A 12,150-nucleotide genomic window follows, 5' to 3' on the forward strand; every position below is an offset into this window, starting at 1 on the left:
CAATGCTGAATACATTTTCTCATTCTCTTCAGAAACTTTTTGTGAGCCTGAATGACCAAATATTCCCATGAGGCAATTGCCAAACTTCTCCTTTAAAGATATAGTATCCTAAAGTATTTTCTTAATGTTCTGTGACTGCAAGTGTGTGAGTTCCATTGTCTTTCCCCAGGTAAACATAAACATACTTTGGCAGTATAACATAAATTGCTTTGTTCATTAAATTCTGGTGCATGGGCCCTATTTCCTTTAAAATTTATGTCTAATTTCTCAGCATCCATTGGGGTGTTTAGTGAAATTTGAGCTCCTCTATCAATCACATATTTCAAAGGATGTTTTCTAGGTCCTAATGATAAGTAAATTGGTAGGCCATAATGCACCAGGTGATAAAGCCTAAAGTTTTCCCAGCACTTTAAAAAACCAGTGAGGTTTTTTTCTTTTATCTCTTTTCCTCTCCTCAAATGCTTGCAGGTATGTTTTTTCTGTGAAAGCTTTTGTTTTTTTCACATGTCCCCCTTGCACTCTTTTCACTAAGTGTTCTCTGGTTGTTGCCTGAGAGCTGCATGGGAAATATATAAAGCTACTGCCGTCCTCCATAGGTCATTTTGCTTCAGGGCTGTTTTGATCCTTCTTCTGTCTCAGGCAAGGTATGTTTAAAAGTCCTCACCTGGCACCCAGGAAGTCTCTGCACTTCAGTTTTTGGGCCCCCTCAAAGGCACAAGTTTGTTCTCCAGGATGGGGTTTCCCAGCCCATTTCCCTAGCATGGTTTACTGTGTCATGAAAGAGTCTTGCCCAAGAGGAAGGGTCATCTTGGGGATCTTCACTATGCATTACATCTCCTCTTTGTCATGTCTTTGTCTTCTCTATTTGGTCTTGTCACCCTACTGAAAACATTTTTAATGTTATTAGGGCTTCTTTCAATAGAGGTCTTAACATACTAGGATTGACTTCTGCGGAGATTGGGATGTATCCATTTAAGTGTCCATACATTGCCTTGTAATAGTGGTGAATATTTCATGAGATGACCACGTGGGTATGGAAGCAGGTCCTGCTCTTTCCATAACTTATGTTCCTCCTGCCCCATATGCAAACCTGCTGATTATTGAATGGGGTTGATTGATAGGCACAGGTCCTAGCCCAGTATGCGTCAGCTTCATTTCCATCCAGAAACATTCTCTTGCTGCTGAGAGACTTTCAACAAATGCTCCGTCTCTGACTCCCTTGGTTTTCATCCTTATTTTTTCCTGTATGTCTGCCACTTGCAAGGGGTCCCAGGGAGTAGTTCTGACCATGTTTTTTTTCTGACTTCCTTGAGGTCCTTTGAATGCTTCAGTCTTAATTATGGGTATAATTTTGATCCTAGAACCTCTTCCTTTTTAGAAGAGGACATAGAGGTTCAGTCATTTCATCAGAGACTCATTCTCCCTCATCAGCTTTATCATCAGGGTTTTCCCAAATACCACCATTTCAATCCTCAGGTGATACTATTAATTTTTGGATTTTTCTAACAGCTGGGAGATTGGTGAGTTTTAAAGTCAGCTCTAATTTTTTTTCCCCCAAGGTTTTTTGCTTTCCTTTGGATTCTTTTAACTGTTGTTTCACCTTGTCATTTTGATACCATAAAGGCAATTTTTCATTCCTTTATTTACTATCTCAGATGCTTGGTTTATTTCATAATTTGTTCTCTTTATTGCCGTGCAGCCTTTAAGCATAGCCTGCACAACTGTAGTGTGCTTAGTATTAAAATTATGGAAGTGTGTTGAGAACTCAACAGAGCAAATAATATTGGTTTGGCTTTTTTTTTTGCATTTTAAGCATTCATTACAAGTTAATGTGAATGCTGTGCTACAACTGTGGAACAAGAATCTTTAATTTAGTTAAAAGGAAACAAAGCCAACAGGAAAGAAAGCCAACAGGCAAACTGGACAGATCTTGTTAAAAAACAAAGGACTGTTTCATTTTTAACAAAAAAAAACTCCACTGAAGTTAATGTTTAAAGATACTGGGCCTCTGGGTTTCAGAATACAAATAACTGGGCATGGCTTCCTCTGGCAGTGAGACATGCTGTGTGCATACTTTTGCTTACCTGTGCTTGTATGCTTTGTTTACCTGTCTGCTGAGGACCTGTCCTACTTCCCTTTGGGTGTACTTCCCTACTTATGCTGCTGGGACATCATGTTGGGATCCAAAGGACAGCAAAGTGCCCCCTTTTCTGGGGGCACTGCTTCACCTATTGTTTTCAGTATCTCTTCATACACTGGAGAGCTGCATTAACATCCAGTCCTGCTTGAAAGGGCAGAATACAGGCTGTTTGAGCTTCTCCTAATGTATGTGCTTTTAATGCTCTGAAAGTCTCCCTGTCAGCCGAGAATCTCCCTTGCTTTGTCCTGGTTTGTCACCTTGTCTCAGGGTGAGACAGACCCCCACAGTGGCTGTGTGACTAGTGAGGCTGCTGATGAAAATACCATAAGAGCTGGTGATCAGATTGGTTTGTTCTCTCAGCTGACTGAAATTAGAAATCTAGTTTAGACTGGTTGCTGAAGTATGGGATATATGAAGTAGCTATGTCATTGCTGCCTTGCTGCCTTGAATGATGACATTTTCAGGTTCATTTTAGAGTGAGGAGTCCTATTCTGAAATGGAGATTTACTCTTCATGGAGAGCTAGAAGCCAGCTCCAGGAACACAGTGATAATGGAGACTCCCAAGTACTGTTTTGATCAGTACAGCTCCCCTGTCTATTCTGAAGGCTCATTGCAGTTCCTAAATTGGCTTTGTAGTTTTATTCCAAAACAGTCCTTCAAACTCAAAGGTCTTGGATTGAGTAAGGGAAGCATTTGTCACTATCTTAGGAATTTTATTTAATTTTTATTATAATTTTATATTTTTCCTGATGGACAGTGAAAGAGGCTTTTGGCATTTTAGCTGGCTGCATTTGGCTATCACTGATAAGTGACTAATTAATTTTAATCTGAAACCAAGAAATTGCACAGTGAGTTTACACATGCATATTTTGGGGTGTATAGAAATAGATAAAAAGAAAATGTTCATAGTAGCAAATGTATTCTGTATTCTTTGCCGTCATTTCCCCTGCCAATTTAGCATTTCATGGATTCTTCTCTTGAGTGCTAGACTGTTTGAAAGTGATTGTTTCCTGGGTCTTAACATCTGAAGAATTATGCACACAGTGTATTTAAGTCTTAACCTAATCTTCCAACTGAGTTTAGTTGGGCTAGCTGTATATTTACTTTGAATTTATTTTTTTTATACACTGAGAATTTCACCAGCATGCCATTTATATTACAACTGATCCATGTCATAATCCTCTCATATCAAGATGATTAAAGATTTTCGTAGAGTTGAAAGCTCTTTGTGCAAGACTTACATTCACCACTCCTCAGGACAAATTGAGTAGATTGTGAGCTGATGCTTTGGTGTTTGTAATCTGTAAAGCACACTATTAATGTGTGATGTGTAATGATCAGGCTTCCACTGCACTCATAGAAGCCTTAATGACATTGAATATATTGTATGCAACAGTAATTGCAATTAGAAATGTGAGGTTTAGAGCTTAGACTAGTGCATCTGGTTCAGCAGAATTTGGGTTTATGAAAGTGACACCAAAGGTACATTTAATTATCAGCAGCTTGTTTTGAGGTTTAAAAAAGAAAAAAAAATATGGCAAACCACCAAAAAACCCCCAACCTATTAATTTTTTGGTTGGTGCCACATCCTGTAAAGATGATGTGTAGGAAGTTGATTGGGAAAGCAGCAAATTCAGAAGTGTAGCAGAAAAATTTGGAGGGGAGAACCCTCATTTAAAGCCTGTTCTGTTCAAATACAGTAGTTTAATTGTGGTCTCATGGCTTGTGAAGTAACTCTCTACATAAACTATAAAAGAACTTCTACGGTTAATAGACTGTGGAGTTTGAGTTTTTTCTGTGATTTGGAGAAGTCATAGAGTGGACATGGGCTGACCCACTCCACAGTTTTTCAGATCTATTTTCGAGTATTGTGAGGTGTTAGAAGTTAGTTGTCACCTCAGTTTCCTGGGTTTGTTACTGGCTCTAAAAAAGGGAGAAAAACACCAATCCTTATTTATGTGGAAAGCTGCACAGAACCCCAGGTATTGCTGTCCTGCTCTGAATTGGTTTCAGTAAAACTATGAACTTGCCAAAGAGTACAAACCTGGGCTGCTGAATATCCACTCTGCATTGTGAGCTGTTGTCTGTGTTTTCCTGCTGACAACTTTGAAGATTAAAAACCTATCTGCCATTAAAACACAGATTATATCACTCTGATATTGTCAAAGCAGAGGAATTACTGCTGAAGAAAGAGAGAGTTTCTCATTTTCAGAGATTTTACAAGACCTGCTGGCTTATTCCTTGCATAGTAGGAGACAAATCTGTAGCAAGAAATGAGAACCCTTTTTGCTGTAGGTGTGTATTGTTACAGTGCTGCATCATGGTAGCCAAAGCATTCTAATGGCAGTGTGGAACTAAGATGATGATAAACCTTGCAGCCACTTTATTCAAACACACAAATTTCTTTGGGTTTGCTTTTAGGGAAGTGAATACTTCACAAAATGTTAAATAGGAAAATACATACTTATCAGCAGGAAAGCATGCTGCTTAATTCCTAGAAAGAGGGTGTAAAAGTTTGGAATGATGGGACCAGAGCAGACATTTCAGGGCTTTTACATTTGTTTAGTGACAGTTTAGCTCCTGGCACACAACTATACTCCAGAGAAGGCTGAGTTATGGAACAGGCATGGAATTAAAAAAAAAAGTGGCTAAATGAAAACTGCTTTCTTAATTTAAAAATGCAAATGGCCGTCCTTAATGGTCTATAATTTATATCAATTAATGAATTGGATGCTTAGAAACACGAAGAGTAAGTGGGATGAAGGGCCAAAACATGGAGAGGGAAAAAAACCCCCGGTGTATTCTGACACTCAGTCCTTTATTTTTGTAGCTGTTGATGTATAAAGATGACTGAGCTATTCCAGCTTTTCCTTTGCTCCAGCATAACCATATTTCCTGTCAGTAAGGGAGAGTGCATACAAGGACAACCTCTAGAAGAACCTTTTGCAGTTTCTGTTGAGGTAACCAGATGTCAGCATTCTCTAATAGCATCAAATTATATTACAGATTCAAAATTTTCAAAAGAGAGCAATTGCTTAAAAACTTGAGGCTGCAATAGTATCAAAGGAAGAAAAGTATGTACTTTTTAATATTCTCAACAGTTTCATGTGTGTATTGCTAGCAGGTTCTTTTCAATTCCATTGCATTTTGATGACAGGAGTCACAGGCATGACCACACATGCAAAACTGTCATGAAGGCAGTGGCTCTGTTGGAAATGGGTTTGGTTCAACAAAGATGCTTTTAAATTAAATAAACCCCAAAACACACACAAAACAAGAGAATAAAATTATTTTGTATGCAGGCATAAACAGATGTCCTCCTTTTTCCTCACAGCAAACTATTCAATTTTATAAGCCACTTTTTTATTTTTTACATTTTGTTTTTAATTCTACTTACTGTTTTTACGATGCAGCCTCTGTTGTAAGTCACATTATTTTTTTTTATAGTCATATTAACTTTCTTCCTTACCTATAGGGCTTGCACTTAGTAAATGCCTCAGATTTCCACAAAATATTCAGGGCAGATTATTATTACAATGACTTTTAAAATTTCTACTATTAAACTTCAATCAGTTTAAAATTTGAAATGCATTAATATCTCTAATTTTTTAAAATTTTTCTGCAATAAATATTTCACAGTTATCAATGTTTGGGAAAGGAGCTTAAATAAAAGCCATTCATTCCTGTGTTTAATTATTTAAAAAGTACAGATTTCTTGTGAGCTACTTTAATATATAACTGAATTGGTATTTAATAAAGTCATATAACCTTGTTTATCAAAGTGCAGAAAAAATAATTCCATCTGAAGTACTGAATGGCATCAAACAGAAAATGATCTTTCCATTTTAGCCAGAACTTGGTAGTTTATACATGCACCAGTTTGTGGTTTCTTTCTCTACATGCTGAACTGAATGCCCAATACACTGAACACCTCTATGTTGAGAAAACTACTGAAATGTGACCAGTGAAATGTTGCTAGTTGAAATCTTTTGGGCATTTATAAATTTGCTCTTGCTGGTAACTTATCTGTTTGGTACCTATCAGGAGATTAGAAAGTAAAAATGATCTAGAAAATAGCTAGAAAATTCTCCTGAATGGGCAGCAGAATCTCTTTCACACAAATGAATCCCCCAGGGCTGAAAAGTCAGCAAGAGCTGGCATGGGTAAGGGCCGGGACAGAGTAGGTAACTCTCAAAATGAAGATCTTTGACTTTTAAGAGTCATTGTGCAAGTCATTAGGAAGTCTTAAACTTTTCTTAAATTGAATTGGTTTTATCTGTCCATTTGCAACAAAGTCAGAGCTGAAAAGCTCTGCAGGAATACAGTACCACCTTCTATCTTTGGTGAAAGCAGCTGAATACTGAGCTGCTTAATTTGAGATAGACCTTGGCCAAGTACAAAACCAGAAACCTTGCCCCCTGTTTACCAGTCATTATCCTTTCCAAGGCTCTCATCCAAAATTGACCACAGTGCCTTTCTCTCACCTGTAGCCTCTGGACCTGATTACCAAATACTAAGTGTAGTGGTAACATCCTGCTCCTGTAACTTCATTGCCTTTTTCAGCTGGAAATTTCCCTTGTTCTTACTATTTGTGTGGCTTTCTTGCTCCTAGCTGTAGAGGTTGGCTGTAAAGTAAGTGCCAGTGTTTCAACACCTGTATCATTTCAGTTTGCTTGGGGCAGGTTGAGTTGGTCCACGGCTTTTTTGAGAGTGTAGTTACCTTTCCTTGGCAGGATTGTTACCAGGCTCCAAATGTTCCTTTTCCTGGTAACCTTGACAGGACTTCAAGGAATTCAGAGCTTTAAGTCATATGGATCCACTTGAGATTTCATTACTCTTTCTCTCTGTGGGATTATGGAGGTAGAGAAGAAGTGGGAGAGAGCAAAACTCTTGAAGATCCTCCACAGGAAAGCACTTAGCGTTGCAGTTTTTGTTCATCTCTTCAGCGTGAAGCCAAAAAATCCTGTAAGAACTCTTTCCACTCTCCAGAGTCTTAATGAGTAGTGTTTGTTGAAGAAATACATATGAACAAAAAAATACTTGCCTGAAAACAAGGAGCATTTTTTCATTGCTGTTTTTTTTTTTTTTTGCTGCACTTCTGTGTGTGTGGTAACATTGGAACATAGACATTCAGTTGCTGCTAGGAAGTAGTCCAGCATTCCTCTTTGCAGGCTTTCCTGAAGGAAGATTCTTTTAGGAAGCCTAAATTGGCTTGGATACCTGCTGACTTTTTTTTTTCCCCTCTCATTCTTTCAAGCTTCTACTCTTCTACTCCCTAAAAGCCATTTTTCTGCCTTCCAGTCAGTGCATTGGACCCCTTTGCTTCCCTTTTTCTCACTAGTATTTTCTCATCTTTCTATTTGCTCTTATACAGTTCCTCATTCCACATACTTTTTCTAACATCACTGTGCCTTCATCATCTCCCTCAGTGTATCTATCCTCCAGCCTCTGCATATTCTCTCTCCACTTGGCTGCTCCATTTGAATGATCTGTTCTTTGCCCTTCAGCAGGTTCTTCTTTCCCCCTTTTTACCTAAATTGCTGAACATGACCCTGCTTTAAGATAATCAGAAACAACAGGAGATGTTTAGGTTAAATAACTCTCTGTTGAGAGTATAAAAAATGGTGCTGATTTTTGGCTCAAGGTAGTCTATTGTCTCACACAGTGACTGGCAAAACTTGAAAAATTCCAGTATCTTCTCTTTGTCTGGACACCATGGAAAATTATCCCCACAGAAGATCACGAAACTTTCAGGAGTATTTTGCTTGGCCTCTTAACAGAAACTGCACATGCTCTGGCATGGAGAACTGAGAACCTAACTGAAAGAAATCCTCTGTTTATACTTACCAGCAATGCTGTGGGGAAACATACCTTCCTTTCTTGCCCCCTTTTAGAGCTCTTCTGCCCCAGTGTTACCATGGCCCTGACTGTGGTCAGTTCTCAGGTAGTTTGAGGCAAAAGAAAATCAGAGCTGACTCATAAAAGAGGACCGTGTTTAATCTACAATTTTGTATGAACTCTTTGGAGTAGTCATAAATGTCCCATTTAATGGAAGTGCTGGACTTTTTCTTTTTGGCAGGGTACACCACATATTTCTGCTTCAATGGAGATTGCAATAGAAGCCCATAACAATACAGGATGAAGACTTGCAAAAATGTTTCTTCATGTAATTTATGGTATTTTCTAAAATGCTTTCTTGTTTTTCCTCCCTTAGAGACGTGAAGAAACTGACTAATGATTCAGACACAGAGATGTGAAATATTGCATCAATAAGATTTTTTCATACTTTTTTTTCCTAAACCAAAAAGAACTATCTATAAAATATGAGACAAAGTTACCCAACTGAAAACGTTACCTTGGAAGTAACTCAGAGCACTGATAATTGTGATTAATGTGGCCTGCAAGCTCCTGTTGACAAGATCTTGACACAGAATCAAACAAACAAGAAATCTGCTGGCCTTTCACTAAGCTTCCATCCTCCAGATATTTGTAACTCACATTCAGAAAGTGTAAATACTTCTGGCTATAGAGTAGCAATGCTAATAATGTTAACATTTTAAGCTACTTTTATAATGCTCCATTTATTTAAATTAATTTTATGTAAATTATTTTGCAATTTTTGTATTTCTTTTTATTTTTTGTAACAAAAGACAACAGTGTGTGTGTAAGACTAATTGCATTCCTTGCCATTTCCTTTGGAATTTTTTGTTCAAGTATTACAACTTCCCCATTCTTCAGTTGGTGTCATTTTTTCTTCATCTCTTTTGGCACATTTCAGACCTAAGTGTTTTAATTCCTTCCCTGACTGTACACGTATTTTGGACATCTGTCTTCCATTCTCTTATGTTTGTGCAGAGGTAAATAATTAATTTCCCTTTTGTTGTAAATGTTCTATTTTCCTTAAATAATATTTTCAGTCTGTGGAAGAACAGGAGTGCTGTTTCTCTTGAGAATGCTTTCTGTGCCAGACAATGAACAGCGGTATCCCCAAGAAATGCTGCAGTGTTTTGTTTAGAGTTCTTTTCAACTAATATCTTTTAATTTATGATCAGCTTTTTGAGCAAACACCTGCTAGAAAGTGCTTGAAGGAAATTCCATGGAGATTTCAGATTTTGCTTATTGAAATTCTACTGTTACTAACTTTTTGGGCACTCTCTTTTAAATGAGAAATATGATTCCTTACTGAAACTTAGATTCTTCTTTCCTCTCTCCTGCTCCCTCCTGGCTACATGAGTAAGTCTTTTCAAAATACTGTGAGTCTGTCTACTTGGGTTGTTCAGAATAGCCCTGAGCTTGATCTGCTCTTCTAAGAAGAGGTGCTTTAAAATTGAGAATCCTCAGCTCTTGAGTGGATTTGGCCTCCAGGGCTAGCACATGTTCATCTCCCTTGTACTCCTCCTTTTGCCCTGGAGTAAAAACTTGATGAAAATTGCCCTTGCACCTGAATCCTTTTTACCTCTAGAGGCCAGACAGTCCCCATTTTGGTTAAAAGACTTGGGGACCTTGAAGGCAAAGGTTTTGGTTGTGTTCGCAGTGGTCCCAGGACGAGGGAAGAGACGAGAATCTTGACTCCATGTTTCAGAAGGCTGATTTATTATTTTATGAAATATATTATATTAAAAGAAAATGATATATTAAAACTTACTAAAAGAATAGAAGAAAGGATTTCATCAGAAGGCTTGCAAGCAATAGAAAGGAATGTAATGATAATAAAATCTTGTGACTGACCAGAGAGTCCAAGACAGCTGGACTGTGATTGGCCATTAATTAGAAACAACCACATGAGACCAATCAAAGATGCACCTGTTGCATTCCACAGCAACAGATAATCATTGTTTACATTACGTTTCTGAGGCTTCTCAGGAGAAAAGATCCTAATGAAAGGATTTTTCATAAAATGTGTTCGTGACACAAAGGTGTTATTACAGAGCCTAAATGGAAGGATGGTGATATTAAATGCAGTTCTTTCAGACACTGAGTTGACTTTTTGTAGTTTAGTGAGCCAAGGAATCTAGGGCAAGGTTATTTACTTACGTACATAAGGGAAAGCCTTGAAAAAGGAGAGTCTTCATGGTGGGTTTTAGGGAACACATTACGTTTTCCTCTCAGAATATGGTGAAAATCTATAACTCAAGTGCCTGTGATGAGAGGCAACAATGATAATACCAGGTAAGAGAAACAGAACATTCTATCTCTTAAAGAGCTCAGAAAAATGGGAAATGTGAAGTGCATTGATTATTTGAAAAAGTACAGGTAGCATCTGTTCAGATGCAATATTTTGTTATTCTCAGCACCTCCATGGTTTTTTTTGCTGATTTTGTTCAAAAACCCAAACAAGTCTTGTGCCAAGGGGATTTGTAATGAGATATATACAGGTAGATTGTCCAAGATTTATCATATTGCTATCAAGTATTGAATGTCCTTAGTTGGTTTGAATGGAATATCCATGTATATGCATTGTATTTAATACATTCAATGTATTTATTGTATTTACTAAATCCCAAGAAAAAGGAAACTAAAAAAGAAAATTATTATTTTCATATGAAGTACAAAAATGAGGTCTTGAAAAACATGTGTGAGTTATTTAGGATAAAAGTCCAAGAAGTGATGCTAAGACCCCTCTGGTATTTCCAACAGGGATACTTTCAGAGGATGAGTAGTAGTATGGATCTTTTTGGTAGGTTGGGGAGGTTCCAGCAGGACTGATGCCTGGGTAATCAAGCTGCTCTGTCCATCAAGACATCTTTCTCCTAATATGCACCCAGCACTACCACTTTGGAATTCCATTGTGATGTGCCATGAAACCCCATTTCTGCCTCTTCATTTCAGACCGAGAGAATGGCTTTCATTTCTGGTCCTCTGGGCAGTGGCTGTCAGGCCACTGTCCAAGGCCTTCTGGCACCTCCCCTCCAGTCAGCCATTTGCTGCAGTATGGTGCCTCAGAATTTGTTCCCAGGGCAAACCCTTCCCTTAGCCCTCATAGTGATGAAAAAGTAACTGGAAAACTACTGGAGTAGTCAGTGCTGATTTTTTACATAGATGGACTCTGGATTTCTATAGGTCTTGGGGTTTTATCAATTACTTTTCCACCAAAGTGGTTCTGTGCTGCACTAAAGCTGTTCATTTAGCAGCATGCATCGATGCAGATCAATTTGCATGGTCAGTTGACATTACCAAGTTCAGATCATTTCATGAAGAACTAGGAGGCAGTCAGATACAGTGGAAATACTTTTTTTGCTTTCTTACTGTAGTTACATATTATGTTGGATATGGACACATCTTCATCTTTCCTAGATCAATGGAGAGAGATGATTTGGAGTAACTTGTGCCTTTAGTTTCTGGGCTGTTTTCAATTCAGGGGAAAATACAGAGGATTGTTCATCACTTGGAAATCGTTTTCTGTATGTACCTATATTCACTTTCCTAATTAGCTGATACCATAAGACTTGTGCTGGAAACTTCAAAGACCCCTAGTTACTTCTTATACTCAGGGAAAATAAATTAATTAAAGCAAAATCTCTGCGAAATGTAACTGTTAATCCTTTTTTCCAGGAGTACGTGCTTTTTAATGCGGATGTGGAGTTTCAGCCACAGCTCAACATGCATGTGCCCAGAGTTGAGAAGTAGAGCTAATCCAGCTATTTCTCTTGATCTCTTAACCCTAACCTGATTCAGCATGTTTGTTTTTGATTCAGAAACTGAAATTTTTGATAGATGTATGTTATAATGCTCATTACTAAAGGATACTATAATTGGCTGCAGAAACAGATTTATTATGTTGTTTTTGTAATGTACCTAGTTCAGATTCACTCTGGACCTTTGCCCAGAGTGAAGGAACTCCAGATCCAGGACTTTGTTCAGTTCCCTTTCCCTTTGCCTTTTCTTCCCCCTTCCCCCAGTGGTGTAGTATGTAAGTATTTGTTGTTAAAAGGAAAGAAAAACCAATTGACAGTAATGGGAGACTGAAGACTCGAAAGAGCTGTGTGGGGAATGATGGGTCAGCTCAGAA

General features: G+C 38.0%; 1 protein-coding gene across 2 annotated transcripts in view; it reads left to right on the top strand.

Moving 5' to 3' along the window:
- The window catches only part of DCDC2 (doublecortin domain containing 2), a 54,065-nt gene that overhangs the window by 26,588 nt on the left and 15,327 nt on the right, over positions 1–12,150 (top strand). The window lies entirely within an intron of this gene.

Source organism: Serinus canaria, chromosome 2 (genome assembly GCF_022539315.1).
Source record: "Serinus canaria isolate serCan28SL12 chromosome 2, serCan2020, whole genome shotgun sequence".
Lineage (NCBI taxonomy): Eukaryota > Metazoa > Chordata > Aves > Passeriformes > Fringillidae > Serinus > Serinus canaria.